Genomic DNA, 18901 nt, shown 5'->3' with positions numbered 1-18901 from the left:
TTTTTTTCTCCATACAGGTGATCCAGGTGTTTTGTTTGTTTTTCTTTCCTTCTTCCCCCCTTTCTCACCCTCTCTTCTCCCCTCTGTTTTTCTTTCTCTCCCTCTGTTTCTTTCATTCTTTCTCCCTGTCCTATCCCCCAGTCATCAAATGGACCAATATGGCAAGGCCATGATGATCCACTTGGTAAAATAAATCCGCTTGGCATCTTTCTTGGCCTTAAGACAACAATTCTGATGGCTAAAGATCCAAACGGGACAACAACAAAAAAAAAAGAAAAAAAAAAGAAAAAAAAAGAAAAAATTGTAATATCTCTTGTTAACCAATGATTTAGTGTTTTGGACATACCATCAATTTTGTCTTTTAGGTTTTTTGATTCTCTAGTGTTGATGTCTTTGTTTAAATAAATGCCTAGATATTTGACTTCATTTTTCACTGGAATCGTCCTCATGCTATTGTCCAAACAATCATAAAGTGGCAAAAGTTCACACTTCTTTAGATTCAGACACAAGCCTGAAGCTTTAGAAAAAATTGAAATTACATTCAATGCTTTCTCAAGTATTGATTTATCCTTTAAAAGTATTACTGTGTCATCTGCAAACTGACTTATTTTCAGTTCAATATCAAAAATATTTATTCCTTCGATGTCTGAATGGTTCACAATGAGGTAGGCCATTAATTGAGTGCAAAGAATAAATAATTTTGGAGAAATTGGGCAACCCTGTCGAATTCCACGGAATACGTCTATCCTAGGTGTTATGCCTGGATTGAGCAAAACATAACTATAAATCTGCTTGTAGAACAGTTTGATCACTTTGCAAAATTTGTTTCCAAATCCAAAAAGGTCTAAAGATCTAAATAAAAAATTATGGTCTGTTGAATCAAATGCTTTAAAAAAAGTCAATAAATAATATTAAACTTTCTGAATTAATAAAGGATCGGTAGTCAATCATATCTAATATTAATCTTATGCTATTATGAATCTGCCTTCCTTTAATAAACGCTGATTGGCACTCATCAATTAATTTGTTGGCGAGTGCCATTTAAAATTTCCTCAGAAGTCAGTGTGCCTTATCATTGCATTATCAATAAATTTAATAACGCTCTATATTAACAGTTACACAATATATAGAAGCACTTTATAGAATTTTATTTGTTTGCAGATGTTGGCAGCTGTCAGCGAATAGTTATCAGCTATTTTGAAACAAAAAAGGACACTTTTTAATCCATAACAAGAACTCCACAACAGCAAATGAACTGTACAACAGAAAATGCAAATGCTATTTATGGTCTCCTCACAACAATGATAAGAAAAATAAACTGGGCCAATATGGCATGTTTGTTAATACAGAGACACACATGTTAATGTGATCTCTGGTCTCCCACTCAGAGACACAGGTCTCCCAGTGTCCAGCATTCAGACGGCTACCTGAGGACACTCATGTGAGAGAAAATCTGCTCACACAGATATTAGAGCCAAATACTGTCAATAATGCCTCTGCAATGTTCTGAAGACAGTTAAACTAGTCAGGTAGTGATGTCCAGCAGGTGAAAATGCAAGCTCCATGAACACGGACAGCTATGGATTCCAGCTGCTTCGATGTTACATTAACTGGCATTAACTCAGCCAGTTAATGTGAGACAAATCTAGCTGCTCATTAAAGATTTCTGGTTTGATAAGAAAATAAAACATTGGTCCATACACCTGAAAGTCCCAAAAGCACATTGTGAATTCTGTCTCGAGTCTACGGATGTATCCGTGTATTTCCGTGGTGCTGATGCTGCGCTGAGCAGACAGCTCCTGAAGCTTTTGAAGTGTCGGAATGTGGAAAGCTAAAAACGTCCCTCTCACCAGTAAGCTAAGTTATTTTTAGCCAATTACAAGTTGAATCTGGTAGCTAAGATACCGTCATTAAGAAGAGGCACAACTAATCTGTCTATGCGAGCTGATTTGCGATGTGCACCTCTGGTGCGGCCATTTATTTTTTGATGCACCTTCTCAGATTAATTCACTGCGTGTCGTGCCCAGGGCTGGACTGGGACAAAAAAACAGCCCGGGCTTTTTGACTAGAGACCGGCCCACCAGGTATTAAAGCCATAAAGCCTTTGAATGAAAACAAACGCTGTTGTGACAGTGATGTACACTGTCTTGCTGGTATATGTATGATTTCTATACATTTTACATCAGATAAAAACTTTGGTTGTAAGCTTCAGATAATTATTTAATAACAGCCAGACATTTTAAATGAGAATAAGAAAGTATTTCTTTGTGCCCTCTTTTCCCTGTTAATGCCCTACCTGGCCCCCCTGGCAAAACTTTGCTAGACCCGCCCCTGCACAGTTACCAGCTGTCAGCTACTTAGAAAATGATCCTGGTATTATTTGTCTCTCAGAAACGGTTCATAACTTCCCTTCAACTCATTCATGTCACCTAAAAGGTAAACCTGTTTCTAGGGATGCACCGATACCGATACCGGTATCTGGTATCGGCCTCGATACCACATTTTCTGAAGTACTCGTACTCGTTAAAAGTCCCCCGATACCGGGGAACCGATACCACAGTCTGAGACCTGTCTATGTTTGAGGGCATGTAAGGGGTTAATCACAGGCAGTGTTGGGACTAACGCGTTATTAAGTAACGCGTTACAGTAACTACGTTATTATTGTGGTAATGAGCACGGTAGCTAGTTATTATGCCAAAACCGGGAACGCGTTACTCGTTACTGGGATTTAAATAGGCTCGTTATTCGTTACTTCGTGTGGTGGCTATCGCGGAGCTTCCACAGATTCAATAACATTAGCAAGTGGTGGAGGCCAGCAGGTGGATGAAGGAAAAGGGAGGCAAGAGGAGACACCCGAAGCGGCCGCTGGTCCGAGAGTGTCAGGTGAACTGAACTTCAGGTAAGAAGTTATAACCTGCAGTCCATCTGGGTCAGATATGAACCAAGTTTAGGTGGAGTTTATTTTCGTTATGCTGACTTTTTCGTACTGCGTGCTAGCTAGCATGACGGAGTTTCTATACAGCTGGGTGGGTGCTATGTTACTGATGTTGAACTTTATTTTGTTCATAAGGTTAATTATCAGAGTTGCCAACTGTCCCGTAAAAAACGGAATCGTCTCGTATTCAGAGAAAATATTACGGGTTTCGTATTGAGGTGAAAAGGAACAGTTTGTCCCGGACTTCAGCTACAATGAAAAAGACACTAAGCTGGAGTTATTCTGTCTTTGCTGCACGGCTGCCTCTTCTTCTCTCATTCTCTCCCCTCCCTCTCATGATTCTACTTCAATCATGAAACTGATCAGTGATCAGCTAATTGGCTTTTCTCTCTTGTTTATTTATCGCCCACTTTGCGCCAGAAAGAGGAAACCAGCGGATGTCGCGCTAAACAACAGCAGCACGTTTAAGCTTGATCAGCTGTTGTTAGAATTTATTTAATATTAATTTCTAGTATCAGCTGATGTTGGCTGGAGCCACAGCTGTAAACCTGCTGGTCATGATATCGGTTTGGTTATCTGGTGAGAGGGAAACATGAAGATGAAACCAGGAGATGTCCTTACTGAATCATCAGAGCTGTGATGGAGAAACAGGTTTACCTTTTAGTTAACATGAATGAGTTGAAGGGAAGTTATGAACTGTTTCTGAGAGACAAATAACACCAGGATCCTTTTCTATGTAGCTGACAGCTGGTAACTGTGCAGGGGCGGGTCTAGTAAAGTGTTGCCAGGGGTCCATGTAGGGCATCAAAAGGGAGAGGGGGGCACAAGGAAATACCCTCTTATTCTCATTTAAAATGTCTCACTTTAAAAAAAAAATAATTATCTGAGTCTTACAACAAACAATTGATAGATTAATGCATATATACCATCAGAACAGTGTACATCACTGTCACAACAGTGTTTATTTTCATTCAAAGGCTTTATGATTTTTCCTATAATGGTGGGCCGGTCTCTAGTCAAAATGCCCGGGACGATTTTTTTGTCCCAGTCCAGCCCTGTATGCAGCTCATCTGCAGTCCGGTGTTACCTACATCTTCCTATTCAGAAGGCAGAATTTCCGAGTTCTGAGTACAATCGAAAGCACCACGACTGCAGTTTTTGTGTTGGATGTAAAAAGCAGGCTAGGATAGAATCAGGTGTGGGATTTCTCTTGTGGAAATGTGCACATTATTTTTTCCTTTCTATTGGTAGGTGGCACAGTGCACTTGTGGCAAGTAAGCAAGCAAGCTAGAAGACTGGCAATCTTGCTGGGTTACGGAAGCAACACATTAACAAGAGAATTCTGAGTAAAACCAAAGTTACTTTCCCTAGTAACTAGTTACTCTGAAAGTAACGAGTAACTTGAAGTAACTGAGTTACTTTTGATAGAAGTAACTAGTAATGTAACTAAGTTACTAATTTAAAGTAACTTACCCAACACTGATCACAGGCGCCGAGTGCCCGCCCCCAGGCCCCGGCTGCAGCTCAGAGCGGGGAGAAAGCGAGGCGAGACATATCAGCTGTGTGGAACTATTTCAAAGTGAATGAAGACCCGAAAACAAAGGCGGACTGCAAATTGTGCTCAGCGAAATTGTCCAGAGGAGGCTCTAAAGGTAGCGCATTTAACACAAGCAATTTAATCAAGCACCTAAAATCCCAACACGACAACGAGTACAAAGAGTTTACCCACGCTTATTTACCCATGTTTATTAGCACAGAGGAGCATAGCTGATGCTATAGCAGTGGGACGGAAAATAGTTGGGCATTTTAAACATTCCGCCTTAGCCTACTCCCGCCTCGAGGACATTCAGGGACAGCTCAACCAGCCAATAAAGAGACTGCAGCAGGACGTACAGACGTGCTGGAACAGCACGTATTACATGCTCCAGTCCCTCATTGAGCAAAAGCAAGTGCTGGGCGTGTATGTGTCCGAGCACGAACTCCCTGACTATCTCACCGCTCACCAATGGGCTCTTATGGAGACGACTGTTGCCATCCTCGCCCCCTTTGAGGAACTAAAACTAAATAGGTGAGCAGCTACGACGCACTAGCCTCTGATGTCATCCCAGCTGTGACTGTGCTAGTGAGACTTCTAAACAGAGAAACAGACGAGGACCACGGCGTCAACACAATGAAAGCAACCTTACTGGCAGCTGTCAAGAAGCGCTTCAGTGACATCGAGACCAACCCACTGTACTTCATCTCCACCATACTTGACCCAAGGTAAAGTCTGTGTGCTATAGGTATTCAATGATAAACTACAGTACTAAATGTAAGATTATTTTCCATCTGAAATATTATATATTTGTAACTAAAATACACAAATACAAATGTATGCAATATATAATATGAAATACATTTCCCTTATTACTACCAGAAAGTCAAATGGCTGGCATTTGTCACAATGTTTAGGGGACACTAAAATCAGTCCTATTTCTCCACATATTAATACATTTATGAATTTTGTGCAGGTATAAAGATCGCTTCTTCTCCAACAACACTGCTCCGGAGACCAAGCTGCACCTGAAGCAGGAGCTGCAGATGATGTCCAGAGCTGAGGCAGAGGGGAGTCGGGCAGAAGCTGCAGAACCTCCTGCTAAACTGTTCCTCAAGGCCCAGGCCAGCACTAGCAGCAGTCTGGACACTATATTTGACGAAATCGCTAAGGAGCAGCCCCAGGCAGCACAGCCGCTGGCAGCAGGTGCTGCCATTGAGCTCGACACATACCTCGGAGAGGCCCCGAGCCCTTGTGAAGACAGTCCTCTGAAGTACTGGGGTGTCAACAAAATCAGGTTCCCCACTTTGGCTAAAATGGCCCGTAAATACCTCTCAGCCCCATGTAGCAGTGTGGAAAGTGAAAGGCTTTTTAGCTCAGTGTCACACATTATAGATGAAAACAGAAACAGGCTGACTGCTGGTAATGCAGAAAAGCTACTTTTCTTTAAAAAAACAAACCTGCCACTCACTTTTTCTAAATAGGCTTCATTAAGTGAGTCATCTTAGACTCGATGTTAATACCTACCTCAGTTGCACTGACTGCCACAGTTTTATGTTGGTGGATGTTGTTAGTTTATTCAAATATTGTGCACTAAATAGCAAAGGTGTTTATTAATGCCCCTTCTGTTGTTCAAAGCGGCAGTTTACAACAAACTGAAAAAAATACTTGAGTTGCACTGTCACTGTTTAAATTTTTCATAATTATTTATTCTGTAATATGTTGCATACAACATGCTTTTCATTTTAAATAAATATTCTTAATTCCAAACCAGTCCCTTGTTTTTTTGTTAAATTATAGGACTAACGCTGTTACCTGTAAATTTAAATCATGTCCAGTTCAGCGAGTACTGAAATGCAAGTACTCGTACTCATACTCGTTTTCCAAAAAAGTGGTATCGGTGCATCCCTACCCGTTTCTCCATCACCTGTTCAGCTCTGATGATTCAGTAAGGACATCTCCTGGTTTCATCTTCATGTTTCCCTCTCACCAGATATCCAAACCGACATCATGACCAGCAGCTTTTACAGCTGTGGCTCCAGCAAACATCAGCTGATACTAGAAATTAATATTAAATAAATTCTAACAACAGCTGATCAAGCTTAAAGGTGCTGCTGTTGTTTAGCGCGATTGGTTTCCTCTTTCTGGCGCAAAGTGTGCGATAAACAAACAAGAGAGGATAGCCGATCAGCTGATCATTGATCAGTTTCATGATTAAAGTAGCAACAGGAGAGGGAGGGAGGAGAATGAGAGAAGAGGCAGCTGTGCAGCGTAAAGACAGAATAACTCCAGCTTTGTGTCTTTTTCATTGTAGCTGAAGTCCGGGACAAACTGTTCCTTTTCACCTCAACACGAAACACGTAATAATTTCTCTGAATGCGGGACGATTCCATCTTTTTACGGGACGGTTGGCAACTCTACTAACTAACCTTATGAATAAAATGTTCAGTAAAAAAGTTCAACATCAGTAACATCAAAGCACCCACCCAGCTGTATAGAAACTCCGTCATGCTAGCTAGTACGCAGTACGAGTTATTGTAACTGACTGTAAAAAGTCAGCACAACGAAAATAAACTCCACCTAAACTTGGTTTATATCTGACCCAGATAGACTGCAGGTCATAACTTCTTACCTGAAGTTCAGTTCACCTGACACTTGGACCGGTGGCCGCCTCGGGTCTCTCCTCCTGCCTCCCCTCTCCCTCATCCACCTGCTGGCCTCCACCACTTGTTAATTTTATTGAATCTGTGGAAGCTCCGCGATGCCACTACCAAACAACTGAGTTATTTTTACACACCGGCCAGCATCTGGCCAATCCACCACCTTTCATTGTTTATACCGTTACAAAAAAAACAAAACAAAAACAAATAATCGGGCCACCGAGCAAATGCCTGGTATGCCCGATGGCCAGTCCAGCTATGGTCGTGCCATCAGTTAACCCTTCGCGTGCCAACTGTGGCACGCGTGCCTAGGGTTGCCAACCCCTGGTGTACAGTATCTTATGGATATATTACTCCAGTGTTTTTCTCAAAATTTTCTATGCAACTTTGCTGTTGAGGAGTACTTGGTGAGGGCTAGTTCTTTTAGGTTCAGCAGCTAACAAGATGGTGTATCGGTCAGGATACAGGAGGACAACAGGCTTCCACTTTGCTGGATTGTCACCGCCAGCTGTTTTATTGCCACACAATATTGCAGAACATAGACATAAAATCCCAGAGCCTTTTATACATTTGCACTGTCTACTGCTGTAACAAAACAAATTTCCCACGCTCGGGACTAATAAAGGTTATCTTATCTTATGCAACCGAGTCTCCCATACTGGCATCCTTACACTGGCTGCGAGTTAGGTTTTGAATTCATTTTAAGATTTTATTATGTGTTTTTAAGGCGTTGCATGTGTTAGCACCCTCATACCTTTCTAATCTTTTAAATTGGTTCGCTCCTGCAAGATCACCAGTGTTGGGTAAGTTACTTTAAATTAGTAACTTAGTTACATTACTAGTTACTTCTATCAAAAGTAACTCAGTTACTTCAAGTTACTCGTTACTTTCAGAGTAACTAGTTACTAGGGAAAGTAACTTTGGTTTTACTCAGAATTCTCTTGTTAATGTGTTGCTTCCGTAACCCAGCAAGATTGCCAGTCTTCTAGCTTGCTTACTTGCCACAAGTGCACTGTGCCACCTACCAATAGAAAGGAAAAAATAATGTGCACATTTCCACAAGAGAAATCCCACACCTGATTCTATCCTAGCCTGCTTTTTACATCCAACACAAAAACTGCAGTCGTGGTGCTTTCGATTGTACTCAGAACTCGGAAATTCTGCCTTCTGAATAGGAAGATGTAGGTAACACCGGACTGCAGATGAGCTGCATACAGGGCTGGACTGGGACAAAAAAATCGTCCCGGGCATTTTGACTAGAGACCGGCCCACCATTATAGGAAAAATCATAAAGCCTTTGAATGAAAATAAACACTGTTGTGACAGTGATGTACACTGTTCTGATGGTATATATGCATTAATCTATCAATTGTTTGTTGTAAGACTCAGATAATTATTCATATCTGACCCAGATGGACTGCAGGTTATAACTTCTTACCTGAAGTTCAGTTCACCTGACACTCTCGGACCAGCGGCTGCTTCGGGTCTCTCCTCCTGCCTCCCCTTTTCCTTAATCCACCTGCTGGCTTTCACCACTCGCTAATGTTATTGAATCTGTGGAAGCTCCGCGATAGCCACCACACGAAGTAACGAATAACGAGCCTATTTAAAGCCCAGTAACGAGTAACGCGTTCCCGGTTTTGGCATAATAACTAGTTACCGTGCTCGTTACCACAATAATAACGTAGTTACTGTAACGCGTTACTTAATAACGCGTTAGTCCCAACACTGAAGATCACTGAAGTCTGTGGTTTAAAAGCTCTTAGCTGTCCCAAGGTCCAGATTAAACACAGAGAATAAGAAAGGTCTGGCCTCTCTTATCTGGAAACAAAATTAACAAAATTGATTGAAAAACCTGTTGCAAAAATTCCTTTTTGTTTAGTTTTGTGAAGCTACAAACTGATGAACTAGATTACTGGTAGAATGATGTATAAATTAAACATGATTTGCCCTCTTATGCAAATTGTATTGATGTATCATGACTAGTGATGTGCAATACCACTGATTTCCTTTCTGATCCGATACCAAGTAAAATTCAGGGTGGTATCGACGATACTGAACCAATACCTAGTACAAAAACTTATTTTATTTATTGTATCTCAAATTTTAGTGTCATCATGATAACAGGACATCAGACTACTTGTTCTTATCACATAATACAGCTGAATTCATCATGGCACCTTTAAGCTGCTATAATCTCTGCAACGTTCAGCTTTCAGAATTTGTCTTAAACAGCATAAAAGCATGGATCCATCCCACCTTGTATCAGGAAAACGTTGATGAACTCTGAGCAAATGAAACCACAACTTTAAAAAATGAATTCCCAAAATTAATTGTTTCGACATCTTAAACACAAAATCATAAGTTTTAATACCTACAGCAAGTTTAAGGAAAAATAAAAGATTTTAAAGATCTTTCAACATTTTTTCTCAAATATAAAACAGCAGATGGAACTTACATGCATCTTTTATGGGATTGTCTAAAAATATCAAAATTCTGGCTCTGCATCAACAAGAAAATGAACTTGATACTAAACTGTAAGATCTGTAAAGATCCGGGTCAATTCTTACCACAGTTGCTGCCTCTGAATAAAAATCTGGACAAAAGAGATCCACATTATTAAATAAGCTTATGTTTAATGTCAGGAGATGTGTTATTGAACTGGATTACGGAGCAGCCCCCCTACTGTAACTCAGTGTTACAAGGAAATTTTTCATAACTTTCAGGTCAGATTTTTAATAAGTTGCAGGAACCCTGTTCAGTGTGAGTGGAGAACAGCCAAGTCTCCTCCTCTGATAAACCTCCATCTGTGCCACTGAAAACAGTTCATCTGACTGACTGTAAACATGTTTCCATTTGTCACTTCAGTCTTTACTCTGAAATACAGGAAATGAAATCACAGCTCAAACTTCTTCATCCAACTGCTGGAACAAAGCGAACCACTCGACATGAACACTGAAGCAGAACAGTTTAGAAAGCTTAAAATGAGACTAGAGAACCATTTTCATTCATAGTTGCCTCATCAGATCTTTACAGGAGATTCACTCTGAACTCTGTGGAGCCTGATCTCAAGGGTTTTGAGTCTGACCCTGAAACCACAAGAGGATCTTTCTGTCTCTGCAGATTCACTGTGATGGGAGTGATCACGCTGATGTTTGCACAGAGCAGATAATTTAGTGAATGTTTTGGCACATTGGTAACAGTGAAACAGTTTATTAGTAACGTGGGATCGTTTGTGTTCGGAGTATGAACTGAGATTCCTGAAGCTCTTGTCACACTGGTCACAGCTGTAGTTTCCTTCCATGTGTGTACGTTCATGATTGTTACAAGCAGAGAATCTTTTGTCACAGTGTCTGCACTTGTATAGTTTCTCTCCTGTGTGGACTCGTTTGTGTCTTTTAAGCTCACTTGCAGTAATGAAAGATGACCCACACTGATCACAGAGGTGCTTTTTTGTCCCACTGTGAATGAGTTCATGTTGTTTTAATCCACTTAATGTGGTGAAGCTTCTCCCACATTCTTTGCAGTATTTCAGTTTTTCTCCAGTGTGTCTACGTTGATATGTTTTTAGGTCAGCTTTCCAACTGAAAGTTTTTCCACAGAGGTCACAACGAAAGTCTTTCCCACCACCACAGTGATGACAGGGTTGAGAACTGGATCCATCTGTGTCGCTCTGCTTCTAAACAAAGACACAAAGACAGTGTAAGTCAGTCCTTCAACATTTTTATCCTGAACGTCGCCTGAAATAAAGAGCAAATAAAAAAACAAACAAAATCATAACTGAAATGAAAATCTGAATAATCGCTCAGAGCTGCTTTTTCATGCAGTAGAATTGCCGAAACATTAGAATCAGTGAGCTGCAAGCTTTCAGCCCCGACTGTGTCCGTGCCGTCAGGTGAGAAAGGCGACAACTCACTGATTCTAATTCGCGGGTCTGCGCTTTGTGCAGAATCCGTGTACCTCCTCTAGTTTACTGTTTGAGCTGTTTGGTGGTTGTCAAAATTTTGTGAGGTTTCACCTGAGATTCGGGCGTTTCGGGCAAAATAAAATTATATTAAAAAACTCGATTCAAGATTTTAATGAATTGATGTCACGTTATCCAAGCCAGAATCGATTTTAATCGGTAAATCGATTATCAAAACCCAACCCTAGCTAACACAGTTTAATGAGCAGAGTTGTTTCAAACAGTCAGGCTAAAATGACAAGATAACAATATAAATACATACCTCACAGTAACTGCACTTGTAGAGTCTCTTTCTGGTGTGGATCTGTTGGTGTAGTCTCAGGTAATGTGGAGCTTTAAAAGTCTTCTCACACAGGTCACATTTATAAGGTCTCTCCTCAGTGTGGGTAAACGTGGCGTTGTAACTGCGTGTTGGTTATAAACCATTTGCCACACTAATAACAGCAGTACACATCATGTCCGGTGTGAATGCGTAGGTGTGTATTTCGGTGCCCTAACCGGCTGAAGGTTTTCCCACAGATGTCACAGCTGTATGCCTTAATTCCAGAGTGGGTAACTAGATGACTCTGTAAGTTGCTACTGTGAGTAAAAGTTCTGCCACACTGATCACAGTTGTACGCTTTAACTCCACTGTGGATGAGTTGGTGTGTTTTTAGGGAACGCTTCCAGGAAAAAGTCTTTTCACACAAGTCACAGCTAAACGGTTTCTCTCCAGTGTGGATGACCTGATGACGTTTTAGTTTAGACGTAGCAGGAAAATCCTTCCCACACTCATCACAGGTGTGTTTTTTCTCTCCCTTTCTTCTGTGAGGTTTGTCGGCCTCCTGAGAGCGCTGACTTCTCGCTCCATGTTGGTCCTGCAGTGACAGACATACAAAAAGAGGCAGTGAGTGAAATGCAGTCGTGGAACAAACTCAAACTTAAAACTCCCTCCATTAACACTAGTTTTAAACCTGAAGGTGGAGTGTGGCACCAAACACCTTATAGGTCTCTTATCCCCACCTACTGGTAGTTCTAACACATTACATCCAACCTGGTGTTAAAAATAATTAATGACTGTTTAAACACTCTAAAATATTTTTCCTTTTTTTCCTTACTTTTACTCCCTATGTTAAAACAATTGGACTTTCTACTCATTATATTTTCAAAACAGACTTTTTACTTTTGGTTGGAGGAATTTGAAGGGAGTAATTTCATCACTAACGGCATCACACTGATTTGAGCCTGAAAAGTAACACATGAAAGACAATCCTGATTGTGTACTAATCACCAGGGTATGAAACATAAAAAGAGATAAAAGAGGCAAAACTGTGAGTCATAGTCAGGAGTTAAAGTGAGACGTTGTTCTTCTTTCTTTTTTGCACAGCACCTGAACAAACAGGTAATTTCAAATGCCGCGTTTCTATCAAAAAACATCAGCAAACACACAAACTGTTTGTGTGCAGTTTGTCTCACAGTGTGTTGCTGGCTAAAGGTCCAGCTGCTGTACATCACAGGGAGAGAAAAGAAAGAGAGCCAACTTCACTCAGAGATGGAGAAAGATAAGACACACAGGACAGGGGAGGAAGAAGAGAGGTTAGATTTAAAGGGAAGGACTGCTCAGTGGGATTTGATCAACTGGAGATTAAAGCTTACATGTAAGTCCTCATGTGTTGAAATCAGACATTGGGTCTGTACGTGTGACATGTTTTTTCAGATTGTGAAAGATGCTGCAGAATAATCTGAGGCAGATTAACTGTGTTATTTAAAGACTGCATGAAGATCCTCTGCAGGTTAGTGCAGGATAAACAGGTTAGTTTGCTGAACTGTGATGGATTTAAAGTAAAGAACAGTGTGTGACTGGTGCACAGTGACTGTGGTGCTCATGTCAGAGTTAGATTACATCAAGTGTAGCAGAGATTAATTTAAACTGAAGCTCATGATGCTGACATTCATTCACTGAGTTCCACCTTCATACCAACAGTATAGTGTCTAATATAAAGACAGTGTACTGTCAGTGTAGAGGATGGAAATCAGCCAGGACAGCTCATGAAACATCTGCTGACATCTGGTTGAATTCAGTTGTGTACATCCACAGAGAGCAGCAGGTCAGCTGATCACAGCCTGTACTTTAAGAAAATCTACTGGAGCTCTCAATAGAAATTATTGTGAGCTGTGATTCTTTTCCCCACGCTGAGCCACTACAGCTGATTTTAGGGTTCCCACCTGCTCAATCCCACTTTAACCTCTTCCCTGCTCATGTTCCTGTTTAGAGGCAAAGTCACCCTCTACAATGTAGGCAACAGAAAATACACACATGTTTTATTTTCCTTCATTTTCTAATTAACTGATTCAAACAGAGAACCTTTATTAGAAAGAAATAGTTTGTACTTCATTTACTAATCTTATTTTATTATTACATTAATAAAGCACAAGGTTCAGTTAGCTTTGGATAAAAACATGTGGTTAAAATGTTCTTCAAGGGGCTACTTTTACTTTCTTACTCTGATTACATTTCAGAGCCTGTACTTTTTCACTGTTACTTAAGTAAAGAAGGTGAATGAATACTTTAACTGAAGTATTTTTAACACTAATATCTGTACTTCTACTTAAGTATAGAGTAAATGTACTTTTGCCTCCTCTGACTATTTCTATAATATTATTTATATCAGTGATGGCCAAATGAAGCTTTCTGAAACACTGAAGCTTGTATTGAAAAAGGTTCATTACTCAAAGCTTTTCAACACAGTCCTCTTTGGTGACATCTGCTGGCCAAAAATATGAAGAGCAGGTTGAATCTACAAATTATAATATAGAGTTTCATAATAATTGCCCACTCTACAGAGCTCAGGTGACAGCTTCTGTCTGATATCGGGCTGCTGTTGTGGTGCTTTGAACGTGTATTTTTGGGGATGATGAAAAAAATGTTTTGTCTATTTGATTATTAATAATTCTGATGAATAAACCTTCCTTATTTTAACATGTGCTGTGGTCTCTAAAGAACAACATAATATACAACACAGTCATATAACAGGTTGGGAGTATGAGAGTTTTAGACGTGACTGATTATTTGGTGAAACTGTGATATTTTCCTCACCTTCTGTGTTGAGCTCATTGTTTCCTCTGTAGTGACTCAGCTGAGTCCAGATGGCTGAAAATGTTCCTCTGCTGCTCCGTCAGACTCTTCTCCTCCTGCTGATCAGCTGGGACACAAAACAGATCTTTGTTAGGCTCCACACTGCACTGAAGAGTCAAAGTGTCTCATATGTTCATCTGACAACACAAAGTACAAATTTCACTCTGATTGCTTGTAGAAATCTTGTGAGACGTGTTGTGCTGCAAAGTGAGGAAACTCTCTCACTCACTTATACTTCAGGAGGAACTTTGTGACATTGGCTCTAATATTCTAAGCAGCCCTTTACTATGACAGGGCCAGAAAGTCATGTTTGAAGGTTTGGGAGAAGGACCATGTTAAAGGTGGATTGGGGTTTATACACTTTGTTATGATACAGGTAAGGCTGTAAGAGCCTGAGAAGGTGTCCTGAATGAACCTCTAAAACCAGTTTTCAGCTAACGACTCTGCTTCAGTCTGGAAAACAGCAACTACAAGTTTAAAGACTCCATCAACAATTCACACCCAGCAACAGCCTGAACAGCTCCTCCTGTGGTTTCCACAAACAGGGACAGACCTGTTACTCCCCAACCCAACACTTTCCACACCTTCAGCCCCCCAGTCCCACCACCTCCACCATTCCCCAACAACCAATGATTAAAGCTCATTGATCAAATGCTGTGATTGCAGCGACTCACTCACTGTGAACGGTAATCATGGCCATTGATTAATGAGCTTTGATCAGTGGTTTCAGTGCTTTCCTTCCTGCTTTGACTGCAGCTGTGTTTGACACAGGAAGACATTATTACCTTCTTCACGATTATACTTTATTCTTTTTGGGGGAAGTGCAGCTTTAAACCTTCACATGATTCAAGTCAACCCAACAAATCAATCTGAACGATCACAGGTGGGAAAAACTTCTGTAAACAAAATAAATAAAACCCAACATTCAATCCACAACATGATTAAAAACATGATTCTCCCAAATCACCAAGAGCTGCACATTAACCACCACAATATATTTTTATTCTCTGTGCTTTCAAATATGAACACTGTTTACTTTCATTAGTTTTTGTTAACATCTTCCTGTGCATCACTTTACAGCAGCCAGACTCATTAAAATGAGACTTTGTAGGAGTTCACTTCCTCTCATGTGTTCATCCACAGCAGCTGGACAATAAAGTTTATTGTGACCCTGATACTGCAGCAGATCGCTCTCATTCATTTCCTGTTATCACTTCAAATAGAAATGAGGCTGTAGAGGTTTGGTGCATGCAGAAAAACAGCTGCAGGGACAATGAAAAGACTTTTCTGCTCCAACTTCTCCCAGCATGCTGAGCTAATGATTAGTTGGTGTTTTTCTCCAAACACTCTCTCACTCTTCTCTCAACTACAGATGAATACACAATAGAATAACAAATAACAGCAAAATAAATAAATAAAACACAGTTGTCTTGTGGCAACTGACGAATTGAAACAAATGAGCGTGCTGTGTGTGTAACAGCGCGACAAACATTACCTGTCCTTTTATTAACTGTACAAGTAGTGCTGGTCATAGCTGCTGGCTGACTGGGTAAGGCTGTCATGGGTCTGCAGCTCTGTCAGCGTTTTAGGGAACATATTTAGTTTTAAAGTAAGTTACAGGGCTTCTCCTGCCTTTCCGCAAGGGCTTGTATTTCACTAAAAACGATCTAATATTCATGTCCACATAATTATGGATGATTATAATTAATATTATATATAATTAATATTTAAAAAACACACGCTGTATTTTAAAGAACATACATTAAGAAGCAGATCATATTAGATTTATATTTTAAATAAGACAAAATGCTGATTTTACAGCAGTAAAATTATTGTATCTCTACAGTTTAAACATGTAATAAGCTTTCTGCCTGCACAGAGTGAATAGTGAAACAAATACATCATGAATACAATATTTCATATTTATTACTTTCCCCCCCTCATTGCCTTATTATTGTAGCTCTAGTAATAAATAATAAGGGAAGGATTCTGGATCAGCACCATGATGCCCACAGTATATCCAGTATTCTGAAGAAGGTCTAAAATGTCACTGTGTGTGTTTTATGTATATAGATTTGTAAAATTATTACTCATGATATAATATTGTCCAGACATGACTGGTAAGGACATGGGGAGGAAACAGTAGGAGCTGTGTGAGGCTACTAAAGGCAGTGGATCCCTCAGCAGCTGGATTACAAAGAGCACAGGTAACATTAACACATGGACCAGTTGTTGGAGAGGTTTTCCAGTATAAAAATAATAATAAGCACAACTGGAATGTTTTGCTGCTGTCATAATTTTTTATTATAGATTAAGTGCAGGAGTTGTTAGGTGTGGATAATTACATAATAGTTTCTTGCAATAGCAAGTTGTGCCTTGTTCTCAGATGGACACCAAGTGGAGAGTGATATATGAGATGAGAGGATGTCATATACTGGCATGAATTCAAAATTCTGCTCCTCACATACAAGGTCTTAAATAATCAGGCCCCGTCTTATCTTAATGACCTTGTAGTACCATATCACCTTATTAGAGCACTTCGCTCTCGCACTGCAGGCTTACTTGTTGTTCCTAGAGTATTAAAAGTAGAATGGGAGGGAGAGTCTTCAGTTTTCAGGCCCCTCTTCTGTGGAACCAGCTTCCAGTTTGGATTCGGGAGACAGACACTATCTCTACTTTCAGTTCTGTTCTAGGATGCCCTCTGGACCTAGAGGTGGTGAGTGACAGGAGAATGGTGGCTAAGCTGTCATCCCTGTTGGACAACATCTCCCACCCCATGCTGGAGACCCTGACAGCGCTGAGCAGCTCCTTCAGTGGCTGCGGCACCTACGATGTGGGACGGAGAGATTTCGCAGGTCTTTCCTCCCCACTGCTGTCAGACTCCACAACAAAGACTTCAACTGACCAAGCACACACATCCACACATGTGCAATACTCTTTCTGGCATCGTTGTATTATATTCAATTCTATATAGCATTTGTATTCTATTTTATTCGATTGTATGTAGTATTTTATTTCATTCTATTCTATTGTGTACAGTATCTCATGGATATATTATTCCAGTGTTTTTTCTCAAAATTTTCTATTCAACTTTGCACTGTCCACTGCTGTAACAAAACAAATTTCCCACACGTAGGATTAATAAAGGTTATCTTATTTTATGCAACCAAGACTACATATCTCCCATACTGGCAACCTTACACTGGCTGCCAATTAGGTTTTGAATTAATTTTAAGATTTTATTATGTGTTTTTAAGGCGTTGCATGGGTTAGCACCCTCATACCTTTCTGATCTTTTAAATTGGTTCGCTCCTGTAAGATCACTGAAGTCTGTGGATCAGATGCTCTTAGCTGTCCCAAGGTCCAAATTAAACATAGAGGATAAGAAAGGTCTGGCCTCTCTTATCTGGAAACAAAATTAACAAAATTCATTGAAAAACCTGTGGCAAAAATTCATTTTCGTTTTGTTTTGTGAAGCTACAAACTGATGAACTAGATTACTGGTAGAATGATGTATAGAATGATGTTTTTTTCTACAGTTGACAGGCTAACAAACCCTCCTGTGTCAGTGGCAGCTGAACTTCTTTCAACCATGACCTGCAATGACTTTGCCAAATTCTTCACAGAAAAAATCCAAAAGATTACACAAGCAATTGGTACATCAACAGCAGATTCAGGATATGTACTATGTCCACTGAAAAACTGTTTAAACACCATCAAACAGTTTCACCCTATTAACTGCAAAGACCTGGAGGACATCTTAGGTCAACTGAACTCCTCTTGCTGTTTAGATGTCCTGCCAACAAGTTTTTTTCAAAAAGGTCTCAAAGAGTCAGACCTGTTAAAGATCGACAACTTTTCTTTAATGTCAGGTGTGTTTCCAGAACCACTAAAAACTGCTGTAATTAAACCTATACTGAAAAAGGACAATCTTGGCAAGACACAAATGAACAACTACAGGCCGATCTCAAATCTCCCATTTTTAAGTAAAATCAGCAGTTTCTCAACAGCTCAATTACTTCTTAAAACAGAATAACTGCTATGATGCCTTCCAGTCAAGTTTTAGACAGAACCACAGCACTGAAACCGCTCTGACCAAAGTGTTCAATGACATATGTCTGAATACAGACAGTGGAAAAATGTCAGTCTTAGTTTTACTGGATCTCAGTGCAGCATTTGATACAGCTGACCACAACATATTACTCAAACGACTGGAGAACTGGGCAGGTCTTTCAGGAACTGTACTAAACTGGTTCAAAACATACTTAGAAAACAGGAAATACTTCACATCTGAGCAGACAAGTATCACATGTGGAGTTCCCCAAGGTTCCATCTTGGGACCCCTTCTGTTTAACATTTACATGCTCCCACTGGCACAGATTATAAAGAACAACAAAATAAACTATCATAGCTATGCAGATGACACACAAATATATATCACAATGTCACCAGGAGACCGAGGCCCTGTACAGGCTCTTGGTAAATGCATTGAGGAAATTAATGACTGGTTGGGCCACAATTTTCTCCAGCTAAACAAAAACAAAACTGAAGTAATAGTCTTTGGTGCCAAAGAAAAACGATCACAGGTCACCAGAGAACTTCAATCTATACACCTAAAAACCACCAACCAGGCGAGAAATTTGGTTGTAGTGATGGATGCAGACCTAAACTTAGAAAAACACATTAAGACAAT

At 40.1% G+C, this 18901-nt stretch overlaps 1 pseudogene; it reads left to right on the top strand.

The window, feature by feature from the left end:
- Window positions 1-5026: 5026 nt before the first annotated feature.
- On the top strand, window positions 5027-5949 carry LOC146380714 (zinc finger BED domain-containing protein 4-like; annotated as a pseudogene).
- The last annotated feature ends 12952 nt before the right edge of the window (window positions 5950-18901 follow it).

Source organism: Perissodus microlepis, chromosome 9, assembly GCF_051167445.1.
Source record: "Perissodus microlepis isolate ML-2025 ecotype Zambia chromosome 9, ASM5116744v1, whole genome shotgun sequence".
In the NCBI taxonomy this organism is placed as follows: Eukaryota; Metazoa; Chordata; class Actinopteri; order Cichliformes; family Cichlidae; genus Perissodus; species Perissodus microlepis.
The sequence above is the reverse complement of the archived record's forward strand: the minus strand, read 5'-3'. Positions and strand labels throughout refer to the sequence as shown.